This window comes from Ursus maritimus, unplaced genomic scaffold (genome assembly GCF_017311325.1).
Source record: "Ursus maritimus isolate PB19 unplaced genomic scaffold, ASM1731132v1 scaffold_26, whole genome shotgun sequence".
NCBI lineage: Eukaryota > Metazoa > Chordata > Mammalia > Carnivora > Ursidae > Ursus > Ursus maritimus.
In genome coordinates, this window is record NW_024425119.1 from 38,705,608 (window position 1) to 38,725,890 (window position 20,283).

Genomic DNA, 20,283 nt, shown 5'->3' on the forward strand with positions numbered 1-20,283 from the left:
TGAGGCTCAGAGAGCTAAAGTAACTTGCTTAAGATCTTCTATATATTAAATGAAAGCAATGAAACTCAGACCAGGCCTTTAAAGTCCTTAGAATACCTTTTCCACCATACCAATTTGCCTAAGGCAGAGATGTTACTACTTCTTGCAGGTTATACCATTAATTAATGTCCCATTTAGTCAGGAATATGCATGCACACAGACATATGTTATAACCCACATTTCCTTGTGGTTATATTTCTCATTCTTTGAATTTAATCATGGTACAGAACAGTTTATTGGGTGTGTGGAGGGGGAAATCCCTTTGAAATTTGAATACATTTATTGACCATTTTAGCATTTTCCCTCAAGCTGAATATTCATGAGACCTTTCCCCTGCCTTGCTATCCTTATTTCCTCATTACCTTTAAAGTTTCCAGAAATAAGAAAAGAAACAACTAAACAAGAAATCGATTGGAGACATGCAGGAAAGTATAATAAGAACTAAGTAAGCACATTTTGCATTTTTAAAAATTGAATGTGTAGAATACCCTTGGCTGACAGGTTGATCAGATCATCCCTGAAACAAAGAGTTATATACTAAGGAGGCAGTTGAATCAGAACACTGAAAAGAGAGATTTAAGAGGTTAAGAAAGAACAATCTGAAAATACCCCTCTTCAAACACAGCAACCAGCTGTTCTCCAACTCCCGCAAGACAGACTGATAAGAATGGAGGTAAGTGCAACAAGAGTATTAAAATTGAGACAAAGAATACTTTATGGATTTTAATGAGGGATTTGAAAGCATCAAAGTGACTGACCAAGGAGTAATGAAAAACCTTTTCTGTGGTCTTTAGAATTAGGACAGATTTCAGAGCATCAGGTCTTGTTTCAGATCAAAATGGTCCAAAAGCAGAGTGCACTGGAGCCTACGTGCCTTCTGTTTGCTTTCTTGTTTAACAGCGTCAAGACACATCCACGCATTTAAGTAGGAGACTGGGTGACTTCTTCTGCTTCTTCCTCATTCATCTCCATATCCAATTAGCCTTTCATTCTCTCATTTCAACCTCCTCCACCACCTTTATGCACCCTACACTGCAGTTACTATTTACCATACACAAACGCGTCCATCTGTTCATTCCGCTATGAGTTGGTGTCTACTATACACACACTCCATTCCTTCCTGCCTCCATGCTTTCACACATGCTGCTTGCTTTCTGTGTAATGCCCTTCACCCTTATTGGCAGCTGGTGAATTCCTTCTTATTTTTTGTGATGCAGATCACATGTCACCTCCTCAACAAAGCCTTCCCCGATAACCTATCACTCCTCCTCCACTTTCTTTTACTGAAAGTAGCTTAATTTTTTAAAAAAGATTTTATTTATTTATTTGACACACAGAGAAAGCAAGCAAGCACAAGCAGGGGGAGTGGGAGAGGGAGAAGCAGAGCAGGGAGCCCGATGCGGGGCTCAATCCCAGGACCCTGGGATCATGACCTGAGCTGAAGGCAGACACTTAACTGCTTAACCGACTGAGCCACTCAGATGCCCTGAAAATAGCTTAATTTTTTAGAAGTAAGCTCTTTTTATGCCATGATTTGCTCTCTTTTCTTTCTGGGGATAGCTGACACATGATGTTACATTAGTTTCAGGTATACAACGTAGTGATTCAACACTTCTATACGTTATGCTATGTTCACCACAGGTGTAGCTACCATCTGTCACCATGCAACACTATTTTCTCTTTGAGCCACAAGTGCTGTGTACAGTTTACACAAGGCCCTCATAATAATTTGAAGAATTAAACTGGTTTTGTAACAGTTCTTGGGAATAGACCAATACTGAGATATCTAACAATTTTATAATGGATTAGCTAAGAAATACATACTAAATATAACTGACAAATAATCAATACAAAAATAAAACTGAAAATAGGCAAAACTGGATGTAGTAAGATGTAGATCTATAAATTTTGACCTGGGAAAATGGGACTGGATAAAAATAATGCCCGCAAAAGAAAACCCATAGTAGCAGAAGCTATTAAGTAAAATTTGATTTGGACAAAAGCTGATAACAGAACTGTTTGATAAGTTAAACATAAATGAATTAGTCTAGATGAAAATAATTTAGTATTTTTTATAGTTTTTATTTTTATTTTTTATTATTTTTATTTTATTTAAAATCAATTAACATATAGTGTATTATTAGTTTCAGAGGTAGAGTTTAGTGATTCATCAGTCTAATATAACACCCAGTGATCATTACATCAAGTGCCCTCCTTAATGCCCATCACCCAATTACCCCATCCCCCCACCTCTCCTCATAACAAAATTGGAAATATCTTAAGTACTATATTAGAAAATTGATTAAGGGATTAATTCAGGTTAATGGAATTAATTATTAAGAGTAGTTTCATATCAGTAATTTATGTGAATTTGGTGCTGGTATAATTCTGATTCTAATGTTGGTATTCATTAACATAGAATCAATCTCAGGATCAAAATAGTGAGGGAAAAATAACTACAGGGACATAATTGTGGAAGAAGAATATCTACTGGTTTTCCAACATAGAGTAAACTTTTGATTAATGATTTTTGAACAAGGAAATGAATATTTAAACTGTCATTTTTGTGATCACTTTCTAATTATGTAATCCACAAACTAAAATCTGCTTGAAATTCATATTTGCCAAATTTGCAATATTTAATACACGATTAGATTATTTCAATCCTCTGAAAATTTTGCATTACTTTGTGCGCTTCTCCCTTTCTATTCAGCTTTCTTTGGAGCATTTCAAGGAGTTTTAAATTCTAATTTATATATGGACCCTTCTGCCTTAATTTCCAACAAGCATATTATATTGTATTAATCAGGAAATGAGAGAATTTGATATAAGTCCATCATACAGAAAAAAGTGACAATTATTCTTTTACAATTAGAGAAAACACCATCATGACATTTAATATTTCATTATTTCATTGATCCTTCTGCTTTCCAAAAAAGAAAGAGGCAAAGTTGAGGATAAGACAAATTAATCTCTTTCCTTTAGTTTAAGAAAGCAACTAGATGCCTCACATCACAACCTAATGATAGTTCCATAAAATTTTGAATATATTTCAAAAACTCACAGAAAAACTGGAAGAAAACAATTGAATTTTGAATGAAGGGGAACTTCTGAACCAAAGGTGATATATCAGCCCTCTGGCCCACACAGATGTGTTTTATTAAGCTTACAGTCTTCTCTGAAGGATATCTCACATAGAAATCTAGATTCTAGCTTCTCTGGGAAGAACAATCAGAAGGTCTCGCTGCACTGTACCTAATCTCTTCAACAACTAACTGGAGTTTAGTGCTGGTCTCTGTTTGCACAAGCCTCAAGTCCCTCCAGTCCCAAGACTCCCCACTGTCATAGCAAGGCATTGTCTATCTGACCACTAAAGGAATTTGACCTTGAGGACTTTGTCTAGGTCACACAAGAAATCATGAAAAGAAAGAGAGATCTGATAGATTTTTACGAAAAATGGAAAACTTTGGTGCAACAACAAAAAAGCTACCTTATTTATTTTTAACAACTGATTCAAAAAACATGCAATTACAAGAGGCAACAACACATTAAATTTATTATGTAAAAGCTCATCAAAAACACCAAAATGTTAAGAGATAAAAGGATTAAAACACCATGAAGAGTCTAGAGAAAAATGAGAAGGAGAGAGAAATAAAAGGATAAGAACTCAACTCATAGAAGTGGAAAAAACACCCAAAAGCGTACAAATTCATTAGTAATCAAACAACAGTTTCAAAACAATCAGATACCATTTCTGATTTCTCAACATTTGTTGCAGCATGGACGGCACTGGAGGAGATAATGCTAAGTGAAATAAGTCAAGCAAAGAAAGACAATTATCATATGGTTTCTCTAATCTATGGAACATAAGAACTAGGAAGATCGGTAGGAGAAGAAAGGGATAAAGAAAGGGGGGGTAATCAGAAGGGGGAATGAAGCATGAGAGACTATGGACTCAGAAGCAAACTGAAGGCTTCAGAGGGGAGGGGAGTGGGGGAATGGGATAGGCTGGTGATGGGTAGTAAGGAGGGCACGTATTGCATGGTGCACTGGGTGTTATATGCAACTAATGAATCATCAAACTTTACATAAAAAACCGGGATGTACTGTATGGTGACTAACATAATATAATAAAAAATATTATTATTTAAAAAAAGATACCATTTCTGATCCACTAAATTAAAAAAATTTAAATTATAACATCAGTGCTGGTGAAGTGGTACTCCACTCTTGGTTGGAAAGCAGTTTAGCAGTTTAAGAATGTTAATTCCTTTTAATGTAAGGTCCCTTTAAAAATAAAGACCTTGGAATTCAATTATCGGGATTTAAACCCTGGCTTTGCCACTTAGCAACTGTGTAAACTGAGGTGACTTAGATTAACATGCCTCAGTTTCTTCTTTTCTAAGATGAGAATAATAGTTATAGTACTTAACTTTATTGGATTATGAGGATTAAATGAATCAATACTTGTGAAGTTTTTGGAATAATGCCTGGCACATAGTGCTATATAAGTTTGCTAAATGTGAATAGATTCAACTATTTAAAAAATTTATTCTAAGAAATTAATTACCAGTTGAGAAGAAACTTTGTAAACAAAATTATAAATTACCATTATTTATAATAGCAAAAAATAAGCTATAATATGGGAATGGTTATATCATTGAAAACTAACGAAATATGATATAGTCATTATGTTTGCAAACTCTGTGTAATAATGTTGAAGTACTTACATTATAATTTTAAGTGAAACAAAAAGCAAAATATGAGCCAGTATATTTGGTACTCTCACTACATTAATAAAAAAAAAATTTCCTTTGCATTGATAAAAGATTGGAAAGAAGTTCACCAAAATGTTGAATGGCTGTTTATAGATGATAGAGCTAAAAAATATTTATTTTTAATGTTTTTCTCTACTTTTCATTTATTTAAAACTCAGCATTCATTACGTTTACATATTTCTTTACACACATTTTCAAGGTAGAAAGTGATATTATGTGTAATATTATTATTCTATGATTTAAGCTGTCATAAAGTACACCAAAGAAACACACTTCTCATTTACCCATTATACCTTCTTACTCTTAGTGTTTAAATACTCCTCTTAAACTGAACAAACATTGTATAGTACTAGTTTGTTTAATAAATATATAGTTATATATGTATGTAATTAAAATATATTGAGAATATTAAAAAGGGATAAATCAACTTAATAAATATCTAATTTATTCATTCACTCAACAAATACTTATTAAGACCCTATTATAGGCCAGGCCCTGTTTCAGGCACTTGGGAAATAGCAAGAGATCGAGATTATTGTCCTCATGATGCTTCTATTCCACTGGAATTGAGAAGTTAAATTGGAAATGGCTTTGGCTAAAAGAATCTTGAGATGTCTAAAAATATATCTCTCAAAGAATTAAAAAGGATTTAGAAGGGTGAGACTCATGGTATAATTAACCAAAGTCCAACAAATTTAAAAATTCTTAGATATATCAACTTCAGACAACCATATTCTGAGATGATTTTCTTAGATGTTAATATTTAAAAAAAATAAAGACAGACCCATAAACAAATGCAAAATAGAAAATATCTGAAGTCATTTAATTACATATAAGATGTTACAAATTTAATAAATATCGAACTGTCATTGTGAAAATTAACCATTAGGCTCATAGGAGAATAGGTTTTAGGATACTTAATTTGCTGTCTTTGGGCCATGGTAGAATTAATAACTAATAGCTTTGTAATTTTTTTATGGGAATTAAAAGGAATACTGATATCAAATGCCTGGCTAGATCTAACCTACATCTATTATGGAACAATATATGTTGTCCTCACCTTGGCAAAAATGGAAATTTGTTCTATCTTTTCTTCACTATGTGAAAGACAAATTTGTTTTAATTATAAAAATATTTTCTATTACGTTATCTAGACATTTTTCAAAGTAAATGTGGTTTCTTTCCCTTTTCTCTATTATAGATTCTGCCCCCTTATAGTTGGATCCATTGTAAAGTCTCCATATTTCTACAATTGAGAGACCCTAAACTACACTTCATATTTAATGATGGTCTGACTGACAGTGTGGGGGCCCTTGCTTGGCATGACACATCTGTACTACTATGGACAAGACAAAAGCACAAGCTCTATTTACAATGAAATTTCTCTGGCATCCACAGGAGTGAGAGACAGCACAGATAACCTTATTTTAGATCTTTATTTCAATCTATTTTCTTATTTCTATATGGATGTCATATCCACTTATCCTTTCTGCTAAAACACTTAGTAGTCATTCAGTTTCCCCTCCAGAGTAACAATTAAAGCTATATATAAAACAAAAATCAAATAAAGCCAAGAATACATTCCTCCTCCTGACAATGGCTACTCTTAGAAGGGGATTTGAGCAATTTCTGAAAAAAGTCCCTAAATAACCTCCCAAAACTGCCTCCTGACCCCAAATAGCCTAAAATGTAGAGGGAGAACAAGATGAAAAGGTGACCAATTTATCTACACATAGAATGATTAATCCTTAAATATTAAGGGTTTGGCTATTTGTAGGAAATTATACAGACTTTGTGATTGATGAGGGCAAAATTGAGCATTAGACTGGCTCTTTTCAAGCAGGATTAGCAGCCATGGTTAATGTGAGCCACATGTCATTTACATTGTCTTGAAAAATTCCACTGATTGTAAAAATAATCAGAAACAGAAAGATAGGGACATGAGATAGTCACATATGAAAGTCGTGGACTAGAGAGTTAGTTGATCAATGATATAGATAGTATTAAGAAGTTAAATAGGGGCACCTGGGTGGATCAGTCAGTTAAGCATCCGACTCTTGATTTCGGCTCTGGTCATGATCTCAGGATCTTGGGATCGAGCCCTGTGGTGGGCTCCGTGCTCAGTTGGGAGTCTGCTTGAGATTCTCTCTCTCTTCCCTCTCCCTCTGAGCAACCCCCACCCCCCACTCTCTCTTTCTCTAAAATAAATAAATCTTTAGGAAAAAAAAAAAGAAGTGAAATAGCCACTTTTTGAGATCCAACATCCACATGTGAAACTCACATATATATGGCAGATGTGTAGAAAAAGCTTAGGGTTTAGAATTAGATAAACCAGTACTTAAACTCAGCTTTACCACTTACTAATAGTATTTTGGGATATCCTCTCTGGCTTGTCGAATGGTGTAAAGATAAACTGATAAAGGAGATAAAACACTTAAAGTAACTGAAAGACAGTAATTGCATAGTAAATGTTCATTACCTTCTCCTTTACCTCTTTTCTCCCATCTTTTCTTCTTTGCATCTCATATGCTGTAAGAGATCTTTTAAGGTCTTGAACCAATATTCCACTGCCATGGAAAATTCCTAGGTAGAAACGATGGTTTTAAAAAAGTAACTTTTCTAGATCGGGAAATTCTTTTGTATAGCAGATTAAACTCCTGTCCCATATCTGACTCCTTGACCTACTTCCTTTTAATTTTATTTATTCTACAGATCTTAGAGGAAATGAGAAAACCTGAATCTTCATGTTATTTACCTCATTTTATAATATATTTACAAACCTCCTTGAAAACCCTAACCCATCTTTTCTCAAAGGAGCAGGAAAGAAAAATGCACAGATACACAAGAAAACTATTTATGCAGGCAAATGGATTGGGAGAAAAGCACAAATGGGGAAGGAGGAAGAAAAATAAATTGTGAGGAAAAAAAGGCAGACGAGCAGAAAACGTAGGATAAAGTCAAATAGGGAAAGTGAAAGTTAGAAATAAGAGGAGACAAGAATAGATTGTGAGAGACATAATTGCAACAATCCCTCCCATTTCTGTGACTCTCCATGGTTTAGATTCTCTCAAATGCTCCTCACAACAATCTGTGAGGAACTTTGTGCTCTAAAAAGGTGTCACTAACAGGACTTTAAGATGGAGAAATGGAGGGTTGCCTGTGTGGCTCAGCTGGTTAAGTGTCTGCTTTCGGCTCAGATCATGATTCTGGGGTCCTGGCATGGAGCCCGGCATCGAACCCGCATCCTGCTGAGCAGGGAGCCTGCTTCTTCCTCTCCCTCTGCTGTGCTCTCTTTCTCAAATAAATAAATAAAATCTTTAAAAATATGATGGGGAAATGGAGTCTCAGAAAAGAATAAGCAAGCTGACTTGTCAAGTAGCTAGACAGGAATAGAGGCAAGACTCTAATTATGGTCTTTAATGTCCTTAAACCTCTGTGGATTAAGGCCACTTATATATAAAGTATTAAAACCAAAAGAAATTTTCTGGCTCCTGGGACAGTGTTCTTTCTTCTACTCCTGCTAAAAGAGGATGTAGAAATGATGAAAGGGAGGATCTAGAGAGAGGGAGGTGAAGGACATGATGAAGGCAGAAAGCAAGCTAGAAAAAGAGACAGAAGTCCCGAGAAAGATGAAAAGCCAAATAGGAAACAGACTGAGACGCCCACATAAGCATAATGGCACATGTGTTTGGATGAAATGGAACCAATCCCCCAATCTACGGGGTTAGAACCTTCTTTCAACCAGGTGACTCAGAATAACTGGTCTGGTCTCTGGGTTCTTTCTGCCTTGTAGACAGGTCATCTCAAAACCAGACCAGCCCTCTCATCCAAGTCATCTGTCCCTCAGCCAGAGCCAGAAGGGCAGGTGGGCAGACTTAGAGCCTGATGGAAACACAGAGGGGAGACACAGAGAAAGACGCAATTAACTGCAGAGTTAGGCAAGCAGAGACACAGCTAGACATCTAGAGAAGAAACACAGTAAAGCAGAGTAAACTGAGTCAAGATCTGTGACATCTTATCAATGGTCACTGTGTGCAGATCCCTGGTGCAATCTGAACATAGGTGATTGCTGAGGGAGGCAGTGAGTGTTCATCTCTGAGATATGCCAACTTTCAGCACAGGAGAAGTGAACATATTTACTGACCTTCTCCATGGGCTTCAGCATCTGCAGGTGAGGACACTGGCTGTGCTGATATCAGGCCCACAGTGAGGATGCAGTAAGTTCTGCTGTAAACTAGCTGCTCATTTATAGTGTGACCTGATTCTCTGCTCCCTCTGACTCTATTGTACTCTCCACAGTCTCTCTCACACCACACCCCTCCCCCCCCCACGGATATAGTAGGATATCCAGTAGGCTCTCAACATCAGGGAGGTAGAGGCTACTTCTCACTGGTTACTGATAGGAGACTAACTGTAACAGATGAACAATCTATTCTTTCAGTCTGCCTTAGTCTGACCAGGTCTCAGGAGTTTAAGCAGATCAGACCAGGCCTAGGATCCTCAGGGAGACCTGTCCATTGGCAAATGGCCCTGGAATTTCTGAATTAGTTTCAGATTTCCTAAGCAGAATCTTTTCCCCACCCAAGATTGCTGTTTGGAAGACCTAAGGGTCAGGGTGTTTTCATGTTTCCTGCTCTCTTATGTCAGACAAAGAACCCTCAACCCCCAAGGTAGAACCTATCTAGAACTAATCATCCTGACCCTCAGCCCAAGGGGTTCAGAGAGAACTAGTCCAACATGGGACCCCAGGAAATGCAATGGATAATAAGTTTTCTTTGCAAAAATGTTTATTCAGAACAATTCCTGAACTGAATCAGCTATCCAGTCATGTTCAAAATTTCCTCCTTGTCTCATCAGCTTTTTCTTATAGTTGGTTTCTTAGAATGAGAATTCAAACAAGATCCAGAACTTACAAGCAGCACAGGAAAGAGTAGGTCCATATCAACAAGACTAATTCCGCATATCTGTGCTGGCAGAGGAGAGGTTATCATTTCCTCCCTTGCCTTCTTCAGATGGGCTTAGCAATTGCACAGGGCTGAAGCTGTAAGAACAGCATTTAAATCTCTGCTGTGAGCTTGGCCAGAGACTACAGGGCTAATAATGAGATAGTAAGTATATAATTCTATCGGGCTTGAAATACCCCCTTCCTGGAGTCCCAGATACTGAAGCTAAGAGGTTCAATGTGACACCACCTTCCAGGAAGCAGCCATTACAGGAATTGTAAAGATGGTAGAGTCGACTCCCAACTACATTTCCTAGAATTCCAGAACTCCTTTTCAGTCTTTTCTAATGTTGGGTAGACCCTCTTTTTGTGGAAGTGATTTTAGATAAATCTTAGGAGCTTCACTCATTCCCCTCTTCTTTCTTCCATACTTTTTTTCTGAATGGCCCTTACTCTCCAAAGCTTGCCAAGGGAGCATGAAGAATTGATCTGTTTGGATTTGGTGTCTATTTTTCTACTTACAGTGGTTTGAAGTTTGTAGCACCTTGTGTCTTCTAATTATGCTGAGGCATGTGTTTTGTGTTTTATTTCTTCTTTTTGGCCTAACTGCTTCTAAAGTATTTGTGGCAATTCGGTTTTAGGTAGCTATCATTATCCTTGATGATGAATCTTAGCCATTTTGGTTTCTATTTTTGTTATTAAAAATCCTTCTTTTAGTCTAATATCTCTTCTTTGTCAATGTTTTTTCTCCCTGGCTATTCTTAAGCCTTCTCTTTGTATTTTGTATTTTGAAATTTTACTGCCTTTTTTATTTTTATTTATCCTGTTCGAGATTTGTTGTCCCTCTTAAACTTAAAACTTTTTCATTAACTTGGGAAAAATCACTCAGCCATTATCTTTTTGAATATGACTTCTTTATTCTTTCTGCTATATGTTTTTCTTTTTTTTTTTTAAGATTTGTTTATTTATTTGAGGGGGGAGGGGCAAAGGGAGAGGGAAAGAGAGTCCCAAGAAGACTCCACACTGAGTGTGAAGCCCAACCCGGGGCTTGATCCCATGACCCGAGATCACAATCTGAGCCAAAACCAAGAGCTGGTTGCTTAACTGACTGAGACACCCAGGTGCCCCTATTTTTTCATTCTATCTGCCACATCTCTTAACTCTCTTTTATTTTAGTTTATCTCCCTGTCTCTTTGAGCTGTGTTCTGGGTAATTCTTTAGCTCCACATCTCATAAGTTTCCTAATTGTTCCTTCTGTGATGTGTAAGGTACTGTTGAAACATCTAAGTTTTTTATTTCAAAAAATATTTTGTAGTTATATACCTTGTTTCTGCCAATTTATCTGCCTTCACTGATAGCATCTTGTTCCTTTCTCATGTTTTCAACTTTATATTTTATTTCTTTGAACTTCTTTAGCATATTTACATTGTATTATTAAGCCAAAAATTCTGTTATCTGAAAATATTGAGGTGTCTAGTGTGATATTTCTTGTTTCTGGTAACTGTTGCTCAAAGTGGTTGCTTTGTAATTTTGGATTATCAGCTCATGTTCAGCTGTACTTCACATATGGAAATCCTGTGCAGTCTATTTTGTGAGACGATTTATGTTTGATTCTATCAAGTGCTCCAGGAAGGTACCAACCTAGAACCATCTTATAATTATTTGGTTTAGAATTATTATTCTGAAACCATGTACAAAGTGTAAATTCATGAGTTAAGGTGTGGTCATATATTTTCAAGGGAGATTTTTTCCCCAGAACTCAGGCTAACATAAACAGATACCCACGTTGTTTTCCTCTGTCAGTGAGAAGATTATTTTCTTGTCCTTTCTTTTGCTGAGTGTGTAGGTAGGCCTTTGAGGATACAAGCTTTAGTCATGATTTCATTTCCAACTTCCTACAATGTGTATGTCAAGGGTTTGCCTCCTGTTCTAGTATAGTCTTCTGAAGTCTCTTATTTACTGAGATCAGCAAACATTCCCTGAAAAACATGGTGTTAGTAACTGATTGTTGTTCTGTTTTTCAGCTTTTTCTTTTTTGTCCACTGAGTGTTTCTTTATTTTCTTGAAAGCTCAGCAAAGATTTGATAGGATTTAAAACATATTTTATATAGTACTGTTAGGTTTTATAGTTATGAATGTGGGGAGGGATGGAAAGGTGGTTCAGAAATGGAAATCCTTCCCCAAATCTTTTTAATAGTGGGAAACAGTTTATATTCAGTGAAATTTACCCTTTTAGTGCAGTTAGTTCTATTTGACAAATATATACAGTCATATATACAGTAATCATCACTGCACTCAAGACACATAAACCCAAATTCCATCATTGGTCATCTCATAAAACTCCCTCATGGTTTTATGTAGTTAATTTAGTCAACTCTCCCATCTACCCCCAAACCTTGTGCCAAGGCAATCACTGAACTGTTTTCTGTACCAATAGTTTTGCCATTTCCAGAATGTCATATAAATGGAATTATATAGTACATAGCCTTTTGAGTCTGCCTTCTTTTATTTAGCATAATATATTTGGGATTCATCCATGTTATGTATATCAATAGTTTTTTCCTTTTTATTTCTGAGTAGTATTTCACTGCATGGATGTACCACAGTTTGTTTATCCATTCATCATTTGGAGGTATTCATTACCATTCAAAATGTCAGTTTTTGGTGATTATGAATAAAGCTGCTATAAATATGTGCATACAAATTTTTGTGTGAATGTTAAGTTTTCAATGCCCTTGAGTGGAAACCTAGGAGTAAGATTTCTAGGTGGTATGTTAAGTGTTTAAATTAATGAGACACTGACAAATTATTTTACAAGAGGTTGTACCATTTTACATTCTTACTGGCAATATATAAGAAACAAATGAGAGTTCCACTTGCATTATTTCTTTGTCAGAACTAGGTATTTTCAGATTTTACTTTTTTTCTACAATTCTAATAAATGTGTAGTATGTTCAAATTGTGATTTTATTTGCATTTCCATAATGACTAATAATGATGAGCATTTTTTTGGTGCTTTTTGCCACCCATATATTTTCTCTGGCAAAATGTTGACATTTAAAAAATTGGGTTGTTTTATTCTTAGTTTCAAACATTATTTTTTTTATTTTAATGTTTTTTTATTATATTATGTTAGTCACCATACAGTACATACCTGCTTTCTGATATAAAGTTCGATGTTCCATTAGTTGCGTATAACACCCAGTGCACCATGCAATACATGCCCTCCTTACTACCCATCACCAGCCTATCCCATTCCCCCACCCCCCTCCCCTCTGAAGCCCTCAGTTTGTTTCTCAGAGTCCATAGTCTCTCATGCTTCATTCCCCCTTCTGATTACCCTCCCTTTCTTTATCCCTTTCTTCCCCTACCCATCTTCCTAGTTCTTATGTTCCATAGATGAGAGAAATCGTATGATAATTGTCTTTCTCTGCTTCACTTATTTCACTTAGCATTATCTCCTCTAGTGCTGTCCATGATGCAGCAAATGTTGAGAACTCGTTCTTTCTGATAGCTGAGTAATATTCCATTGCATATATGGACCACACCTTCTTAATCCAGTCATCTGTTGAAGGGCATCTCGGTTTCTTCCACGATTTAGCTATTGTGGACAATGCTGCTATGAACATTCGGGTGCATATGGCCCTTCTCTTCACTACGTCTGTATCTTTGGGATAAATACCCAGTAGTGCAATGGCTGGGTCATAGGGTAGCTCAATTTTTAGCCTTTTAAGGGACCTCCACACTGTTTTCCAGAGTGGCTGTACCAACTTGCATTCCCACCAACAATGTAGGAGGGATCCCATTTCTCCACAGCTGTACTAGCTTGCATTCCCACCAACAGTGTAGAGGGTTCCTTTCTCTGCATCCTTGCCAACATTTGTTGTTTTCCTGTCTTGCTAATTTTAGCCGATCTGACTGGTGTGAGGTGGTATCTCACTGTGGTTTTGATTTGTATTTCCTTGATGACAAGTGATGTGGAGCAATTTTTCATGTGTCTGTTGGCCATTTGGATGTCTTCTTTGGAGAAATGTCTGTTCATGTCTTCTTCCCATTTCTTGACTGGATTATTTGTTTTCTGGGTGTTGATTTGATAAGTTTTTATAGATCTTGGATACTAGCCCTTTATCCATAATGTCATTTGCAAATATCTTCTCCCATTCAGTAGGGTGCCTTCTAGTCTTGCTGACTGTTTCTTGGCTATGCAGAAGTTTTGATCTTGATGAAGTCCCAATAGTTCAGTTTTGCTTTTATTTCCCTTGCCTTTGGAGACGTGTGTAGCAAGAATTTGCTGCAGCCAAGGTCAAAAAGAGGTTGCTGCCTGTATGTTCTCCTCTAGGATTTTGATAGATTCCTATTTCTACTGAGGTCTTTCATCCATTTTGAGTTTATCTTTGTGTATGGTGTAAGAAAATGGTCCAGTTTCATTCTTCTACATGTGGCTGTCCAATTTTCCCAGCACCATTTGTTGAAGAGACTGTTCCTTTTCCATGGATGTTCTTTTCTTCTTTGTTGAAGATTAATTGACCATAGAGTTGAGGATCCATTTCTGGATTCTCTATTCTGTTCCATTGATGTATGTGTTTTGTGCCAGTACCATACTGTCTTGATGATTACAGTTTGTAATATAGCTTGAAGTCTGACATTGTGATGCCCCATGGCTTTTCAACATTCTTCGTATATTCAGGGTCTTTTCTGGTTCCATACAAATTTTCAGGATTATTTGTTCCAGCTCTGTGAAAAATGTCAATGTTATTTGGATAAGGATTGCATTGAATGTATAGATTGCTCTGGGTAGCATAGACATTTTAAGAATATTTATTCTTCCAGTCCATGCAATTCAGAATGTTTTTCCAGTTTTTTTTTTTTTTTTTGTCTTCCTCAATTTCTTTCATAAGTGTTCTGTAGTTTTAGAGTACAGATCCTTTACCTCTTTGTTAGGTTTATTCCTAGGTATCTTATGTTTTTGTTAGTAATTGTAAAGGAGATTGATTCCTTAATTTCTCTTTCTTCTGTCTCAGTGCATAGAAATGCAACTGATATCTATTCATTGATTTTACCTCATCTATGCACATTGCTGAATTGCTGTCTAAGTTCTAACAATTTTGGGTGGAGTCTTTTGGGTTTTCCACATAGAAGTATTATGTCACCTGAAAAGAGGTGAGACTTAACTTCTTCTTTGCCAATTTGAATGCCTTTTATTTCTTTCTGTTGTCTCATTGCTGAGGCTAGGACTTCTAGATATGTTGAACAATAGTGGTGAGAGTGGGCATTCCTGTCGTATCCTGACCTTAGGGAAAAGCTCTCAGTTTTCCGCCACCGAGAATGATATCTGCTGTGGGCTTTTCATAGATGGCTTTTATGATATTGAGGTATGTTCCCTTTATCCTTACCCTGTGGAGAGGTTTTTTTTTTTCTATAAGTTCAATTAGTACACATATAGTACATCATCAGTTTTTGAGTGGAGAGATTTAATCAACAACGATGATGTACTTTGTCAAATGCTTTTTCTGTGTCTATGGAGAGGATCATGGTTCTTGTCCTTTCTTTTATTAATTAACACATTGATTGATTTGTGAACGTTGAACCACTCTTGCAGCCCAGGAATGAATCCCACCTGGTTTTGGTGAATAATCACTTTAATGTACTGTTGGGTCCTATTGGCTAGTATCTTGGTGAGTGTTTTGGCATCCATATTCATCAGGATATTGGTCTCTAATTCTTTTTGGTGGGGTCTTTGTCTGGTTTTTGGATTAGGGCAATGCTGGTCTCATAGAATAAGTCTGGAAGTTTTCTCTTACATTTCTAGAAACAGCTTTTGGAAAAACAGGGATTAGTTCTTCTTTAAATGTTTGGTAGAATTCCCCTGAAGCCATTCCAGCCCTTGACTCTTGTTTGTTGGGAGATTTTTGATTACTGCTTCAGTTTCCTTGCTGGTTATGGGTCTCTTTAGGTTTTCTATTTCTTTGTGTTTCCGCTTTTGGTAGTTTATAAGTTTCTAGGAATGCATCTATTTCTTCCAGATTGCATCATTTTTTGGCATATAGTTGATCATAATATTTTCTCTAAATTGTATTTCCTTGGTGTTGGTCATGATCTCTCCTCTTTCATTCATGGTTTTATTAATTTGGGTCCTTTCTCTTTCTTTTGGATAAGTCTAGCCAAGGGTTTATCAATTTTATTAATTCTTTCAAGGAACTAGCTTCTAGTTTCATTGATCTGTTCTACTGTTCTTTTGGTTTCTATTTCATTGATTTCTGCTCTAATCTTTATTTCTGTTCTCCTGCTTGGTTTAGGCTTTATTTGCTGTTCTTTCTACAGCTCTTTTAGTTATAAGGTTAGTTTGTGTATTTGAGACCTTTCTAATTTTTTGATAAAGGCTTGTACTGCCATATATTTCCCCTTAGGATCACCTTTGTTGCATCCCAAAGGTTTTGAACAGTTGTGTTTTCATTTTCATTTGCTTCCATGAATTTTTAAAATTTTCTTTAAAATTTCCTGGTTGACCCATTCATTCTTTAGTAGGATGCTCTTAACTTCTAAGTATTAAAGTTCCTTTCAAATTTCCTCATGTGATTGAGTTCAAGTTTCAAAGCATTATGGTCTGAAAATCCCAATCTTTTTGGTACCAGCTGAGACCTGATTTGTGACCCAGTATGTGATCTATTCTGAGAATGTTCCATGTGCACACAAGAATGTGTATTCTGTTTCTTTAGGATGGAATGCTCTGTATGTATCTGTGAAGTCGATCTGATCCAGTGTGTCATTCAAAGCCCTTGTTGATCTTCTAGGTTAGATGGTCTGGGGTGTTAATGTCCCCTACTATTATTGCATTGTTATCAATGTGTTTCTTTAATTTTGTTATTAATTGGTTTATATAATTGGCTGCTCCGAGTTAGAAGCATAAATATTTACAATTGTTAGATCTTATTGTTGGATAGACTTTTAAGTATGATACAGTTTACCTCTTCATCCCTTACTACAGTCTTTGGTTTAAAGTCTAATTTGTCTGTTATAAGGACTGCTATGCCAACTTTCTTTTGATGTCCATTAACATGATAAATGGTTCTCCACCCTCTCACTTTCAATCTGGAGGTGTCTTTGGGTCTAAAATGAGTCTCTTCTAGGGATGTTCTGTATGGTGACTAACATAATATAATAAAAAATATTATTAAAATATAAAATAAAATGAGTCTCTTGCAGACAGCATATTGATAGGTCTTGCTTTATCCAATCTGATACCCTGTGCTTTGGAGCATTTAGGCCACTTACATTCAGAGTAACTATTGAAAGATATGAATTTAATGCCATGTATCACCTGTAAAGTCCCTGTTTCTGTATATTGGCTCTGTTTCTTTCTGGTCTATGTTACTTTTGGATCTCTCTCTTGCTTATAGGATCCCATTTAATATTTCTTGCAGGGTTGGTTTAGTGATCGAAAATTCTTTTAGTTTCTGTTTGTCCTGGAAGCTCTTTTATCTTTCCTTCCATTCTGGAATGACAGCCTTGCTGGATAACATATTCTTGGCTGCATGTGTTTCTCATTTGGTACTCTGAATATACCATGCAGACCTTTCTGGTCTGCCAGGTATCTGTGGATAGGTCTGTTGCCAGCATAATGTTCCTGCCCTTGTACACGTTAAGGACCTCTCCTCATGTCTCAAGCTGTTTTCAGGATTTTCTCTTCATCTCTGAAATTCACAAGCTTCCCTATTATATGTTAGATAGTTGATCTATTTTCTTTTTATTTTGAGGGGGTTCTCCATACCTCCTGGTTTGAATGAATGTTTCCTTCCCCAGATTAGGGAAGTTCTCAGCTATGACTTGCTCAAATATACCTTCTGCTCTCACTCTTTCTCTTTCTTCTTCCTCTGGGACCCTAGTAATTCTAATATTGTTTCAATTTTTATGGTATCACTGATTTCTCAAAGCCTCCCCTTATGGTTAATTAGTTGTTTTCTCTCTTTTCCTCAGCTTCCTTCTTTTTCCATTATTTGTCTTCTATGTCACTGACTCTCTTCTGCTTCATTTACCCTGGCTGTTAGACAGCATCCTTTAGACTGCATCTCACTTAAACATTTTAATTTCAGCCTGATTAGATTTTATTTCTGCACTAAGAGATTCTCTATGTTCTTTTATGCTTTTTTTCAAAGTTCCGCCTAGTAACTTTATAATAGTTATTCTGAATTCTATTTCTGAAATTTTATCTATATCCTTATTGATTAGATCTATGATAGAGAGTATTATCTCTGGTTCTTTCTTTTGCTATGAATTTCCCATAGTCTCTTTGCCCAGAGAAGAATGAACGAGAGAACAAGATAAAAATACTAACCATGACCCCAGTTACACACTAGGCAAATCTGAAGAGGTCAGTAAACACGAAAAGGGGAAAAAAGGGGAAAAAGAGAGAATATAATCTCACAGGTGGACAAACAGAGTTATCCACTTGATCCTGGGTGTATTTTGGATCTGTTTGTTAGAAGACACTAAATCCCAAAATTGTAAAGAAAGAAAACGATATATATATATATATATATATATATATACACAAAAATAAATCAAGAATACAAGAAGCCAAAAATGAAGAATATATCTATAAAACATAAATGCAAAAATGAAAATTAAAAAAAGACTTAAAACGCTGTAAAGAGTTGTTACCAATAGTTGAAAAGGAAGCTTTTATTTTTTTTTGAAGATTTATTTATTTATTTGAGAGAGAGAGGAATCAGAGAGAGCACTGAGCAGGTGGGAGAGCAGAGGGAGAAAGAGGAAGAACTCCTGCATATTTGGAGAGGAGCCTGAAAGGACTCAATCCAGACCCTGGGATCAGCTGAGCCGAAGGTAGCAGCTAACCAATGGCCACCCAGGTGCCCTGAAAGAACATCTAACTGAAGGACTAGTGAGAAAAAAGATTCTATATAGTTATTTTCCCGCTAGCGCTGAGTTTTCAGTTTGAGCGATCATAAACTTGATATTCGACTGATGTTCCAGCTGGTCTTCTGGGAGGGGCCTGTTGACTGATTCTCAGGTGTCTTTTGCCCTGGGTGAGTTCCACCACCATTTATCAGGAGGGCCTTGGCTCAGTGTAAGCTGATTTGGGTTGCTCTATGTGACTTTTGTTCCCTGGAAGGCTTTTCATGCCACTTTAGAGGATGAAAAAAGTAAAAATGGTGGTACCCCAATCGCTAGCCCCTGAGCTGAATGATCACTGCCCCCACTCTTCAGTTCACCCTCAGGAAAAAGCAGTCCATCCCTTTTTGTGTTTGCCAAACTGCACAGACTCCTCGCAGTATACACACCCTCACCAATCCAATCCTGGCTGGGAGGAAAGGGGCCTCACTGTGGTCCTGCAGCTCTCTGGGACCCTGCTCAGGGAGCGGTTACCTGATTGTGAGTGCACCACCACTCCTCCAGGAGGAAGGAGCAGGGTCTCCTCAGTGGCTGTCATTTGCTGTGCTCTTCCTGAGAGGTCACTGATCCTGCCAATTTGCAGTTTATGGCAGCACCTAGCTGAGAGAACACTCCAGTGCTCACTAATTGTGGGCTGGCTTCTCCTGCTCCAATGCTTAGAACTCTGCTGCACTCAGGCACCCCTACGTTCTTTCTGTGACCTTGGGGATTGGCTACTTTACTGTCTCCACCACACATCTTCTGCCCACTGATTTGCCACGTGAGCACCTGTCAGGCAGAGATATCCCTCACAGGGAGCAGATTTCTAAAAATTCTGATTTTGCACTTAGCTGCTATATCACTTTCTGCGTAGCTGAGTCTTATGGACCCCCTCCCCCACAGTTTATATTCTGATATATTCCCTCAGATTCACGCTCTCTGCACCACCTACCTTTGCAAAAACTGTTCACTTTTATCTTTTTATAGCTTAAAAATTTTTTTAAATTTTATTTATTTATTTGAGAGAGGGAGGGGAGGACATGAGCAGGGGGAGAGAGGGGGAGGGGAAAGCAAGGCACCCCAGAGGCAGGGAGCCCCATACAGGGCTTGATTCCAGGACCCTGTGATCGGCATGACCTGAGCTGAAGGACAGATGCTTAACTGACTGAGCCACCCAGGTGCCCCCATTGTCACTTTTTCATTTGTAGAATTGCAGCAATTCTTTTCTTAGATCTCAGGTTGAATTCACAGGTGTTCAGAATGATTTGATAGATAACTAGCTGAATTCATAGGAACCAGTGAAATGTGTGTCCCCTATTCTTCTGCCATCTTCCCTCTCTGAAAGTATAGACATTAAAAAGCTAGATTAGGGAAGTTTTCAGCTACAATTTGTTCAAATATCTCTTCTAGACCTCTGTTTTTCTCCACCCCCTCGGGGATGCCGATGATTCTGACATTGGAACGTTTCATTGAGTCAGTAATCTCCCGTAACCTACATTCTTGAGCGTGGATTTTTTTAAGTCCAGATTCTATTTTATTTTATTTTTTTCTAAAGATTTTATTTATTTATTTGACAGAGATAGAGACAGCCAGTGAGAGAGGGAACACAAGTAGGGGGAGTGGGAGAGGAAGAAG